Source organism: Rattus rattus, chromosome 2 (assembly GCF_011064425.1).
Source record: "Rattus rattus isolate New Zealand chromosome 2, Rrattus_CSIRO_v1, whole genome shotgun sequence".
NCBI lineage: Eukaryota > Metazoa > Chordata > Mammalia > Rodentia > Muridae > Rattus > Rattus rattus.
Window position 1 is genome coordinate 177,261,825 of NC_046155.1, and position 3,472 is coordinate 177,265,296.

Below are 3,472 nucleotides of genomic sequence, written 5' to 3' on the forward strand. Positions count from 1 at the left end.
TCCCTAACCACACTCTCTAGGTTTTTAAAAGGATTTCTGTAGCCCAGGCTGGTCTTGAGCTTGCTAAATACCTGGGCTGATCTTGAATTCCTCCTCTTCTCAAGTACTATGATTACAGGTATATGCTATTATTAATAGGACCCCTATTACTCTGGAGTATCTCAGTAAAGAAGGAAAAGTTTTATGATCACATTCCTTATAGATTATTATAAATTATTATCTACATATGTATCTATGCATCATACTGTAATTTTCATAGTATGCAAGGGAGCTTGCATCTTGGCTACCCTCGTGGTGCATATGTTTAATATTATATATACATATAAATATGCTATATGTAAACTTATATTATGTGGCATCATATATCATTATACATATATACATCGTACATAGACCCATACATGTATACATATACATTATAGTTCTAATCCTCAGAACCTATGAATATGTGACCTTATATACCCAAAGAAAATTAGAACATGAGATTCAGTTAGGGATTTTTTTTTTTTTTGGTGGAGGGGGTGAGTTTAAAGTATATGCTCTGCTCTCAGTTAGATCTAGAACATCCTGGTATCTTGATTCCAGCCTAGTCAAATAGTGGGTTCCAGGACAGCCATGGCTACACAGAGAAATCCTATTTCAAAAAACTACCAAAACCAAAAACCCAAGGTGGAGAGCTCCTGAGGAATGACACTAGAGTCAACTAGAGGTTGATTTTTGTTCTCTACAAGCATTATGCACACGTGTGAACACACATCTGCGCGCGTGCGCGCACACACACGCACGCACACACACACACACAAATAATAAATTATAGATGTGGGGAGAGTAACCAGAATACATTATATACATGTATGAAATTTTTTTTAAAACTATATATATTTTTTGTTTTTTCCTGTAGTCATGTCTGTCCTGGAACTAGCTCTGTATACCAGGCTGGCCTTGAACTCATCAGAATCTACCTGCCTCTACCTCCCAAGGGCTGGGATTAAAGGCAGGTGCCACCACTGCCTGGCAAACATATATATTTTTAATACAGATGAAAACTGATAATTACAGAATACGAGACATAAAGCAAAGACATGGTGACTGTTACATATAAAGCCCAACGCAGCTGCTTTCTGGCCTTCCTCTTTGCTTACTCATATCTATATACCCTGGCCTCTTCAGTGTTGCTAAGACATAACCCAGCAGACTCTTGCCTCAGGACCTTTACGCTTGCGCTTTCTCTCCCTAACTACTCCTTGCCTTTTGTCTGCATGATTCATTTTACTTCCTAGCCATCTTACCTAATGCATACCTATTCCTAGAAGCATTTTCCAGGAGAAATGGCTCCGTGATTAAGAGCTCTTGCTCATCAAAGACCTGAGTACAGTTCCCAGCACCCACTCTAGGCAGCCCACAGCTACCTATAACTCCAGCTCCAGCCATCCAGCATCCTCTCCCAACTTCCAGTGGCACCCAAATGCACAAATACAATCTTTTTTTTTTTTTTTTTTTTTTTTTTTTTCCGGGGCTGGGGACCGAACCCAGGACCTTGCGCTTCCTAGGTAAGCGCTCCACCACCGAGCCAAATCCCCAACCCCCCACAAATACAATCTTAAGGAGAAAAAAAACAGTTTCTTACCCTTAGTCATCTCTTCAGAACCAACCATGACTGTCTAAAGTGGCTAACAGGGTCCTCGCCTTGTCCAATCAGCTGCCTCCTCCACTAACAGGAAAACCCTATAGGGGAGGAATTTTGTAGATTTAGCACCCTGACATGTCCTTACCATTCAGAACAGTACATGGCTCAGACTTCATAGTGATGTTGCTAAAACGAAGATGGTTTAATAGGTTTACCACTTCAGAGGAGCACCAGTTTTCATGGGCGCACCCTGAGAGAAACTTGGGGATCAAATGGATGTCTAACAATCTAGGATGCCTGACAAAAAAGATAAGGCTTATATAGAAACACAGTAGGGACCAGATTCCCACACAGTTGAGTGCAGATCTACGGTACTCCCACAGAGGTGTATGGACTATACTGATGCCTATTTGAGGTTTCCAGGACTTAACAAGCAAACACTACAAATACAACCTGCCTACCCAGCTAGGTATAGGAGACATTGAAGCACGGTGGCATAGGACTGATTTTAAACAGTTTTAAAGGAATTAGAAGACTTATGTGTATGGGTATCTGGTTGTGCACATATGTACCACATGTGTACTTGGTGCCCAGGAGTCAAAGTCCCTTGAAACTGGATGGAATTATATACAGCCGTGAACTGCCTTATAGATGCTGAGAATGCAAACCCAGGTCCTTGGGAAGCAGCCTGCTCTTCTGAACTGCTGAATCATCTCTCCAGGACTTAATCCCACACTTGAGAGATAGAGACAGGAGGATCAGGAGTTCAAGGTCACCTTCAGCCACATAGTTTGAGGTCAGCTGGACTTTGTCTTAAAAAAATAAAAAAACAAAAAAACAATAGCAGGACGTGGAGCCCTGATAATGGTGGGAACATAGACTTTGCCCAAGGAGTACACAGTGTTGACCTTAGAGGACATAGAGAAATAGATCACACTTGGGTCTACAACTCCCAAAAGTCCTTCCCTTTTCTATCTCCGTCTCTTTTACCCTCTGCACCCCCCACACACACACACATACCCGCAGTCTGTTCCTGACTAAGCCGAGCATCTTTCCCTCCTGTGAATACTTGGACCCCTGACAGTCTTTTTTTTTTTTTTTTTTTTTTTTTTCTTTTCTTTTTTCAGAGCTGGGGACCGAACCCAGGGCCTTGTGCTTGCTAGGCAAGTGCTCTACCACTGAGCTAAATCCCCAACCCCCTGACAGTCTTTATATCTCTCTTTGTCCCCCTCTACATCTTCCTTTGCATTTCTGTCTCCTCATCCCATCTGGTAGTTTGTCTCCTATCCGCCTGCCCCTTTCAGCTCTTTTTTTATAGGGCGGGTTGAGGGGGTGTTCTCACATAGTCTAGGCTGTCCTCAAACTCACTTTATAGCTGGGATGGCCTTGAACTCTTAATCCTCCCTCCCTTATTCCCTCCTCTCCTCCACCCTGTCTCTGATACTCTGCATCTTCCCATCTATTAATGTATGTCACACTTCTCTTTGTGTCTCCATGTCTGCTTGCCTAGTGGTTCTGTATCTCTCTCCATCCTTACAGGCATCCTTCTTTCCTCCAGCATCCCTCTCCTCCAGCATCCCTCCACCCATCCGTACATCCCTCCACCTATCCCTGCATCTTCCCACCTCTTTCCTGTCCGTCCAGCTTCCAGGCCCGCCCCCTGCCACTCCCCCTCCCCCTCCGAAAGGGTTAACTGTGGGGAAGGGCCGGGAGTCCCCGGATGGTGATGTCAGCGTGCCGGAGAGAAAGGACGAGGTGGCGGGGGGAGGCGGAGAGGAGGAGGAGGCGGAGGAGAGAGGGCGCGTGGGGGGGCGGGGGGGATCTCGGCCTGCAGCATCCGCCGGC

General features: G+C 44.7%; 1 long non-coding RNA gene across 1 annotated transcript; it reads right to left on the reverse strand.

The window, feature by feature from the left end:
- Positions 1 to 1,633: 1,633 nt before the first annotated feature.
- Positions 1,634 to 3,190, reverse strand: LOC116892662. Its single transcript, XR_004386962.1, has 3 exons — positions 3,165 to 3,190; positions 1,843 to 1,924; positions 1,634 to 1,725 (listed from the first exon to the last, which is right to left on the reverse strand). It is a non-coding gene; the product is annotated as an uncharacterized LOC116892662 (long non-coding RNA).
- Between the last annotated feature and the right edge of the window lie 282 nt (positions 3,191 to 3,472).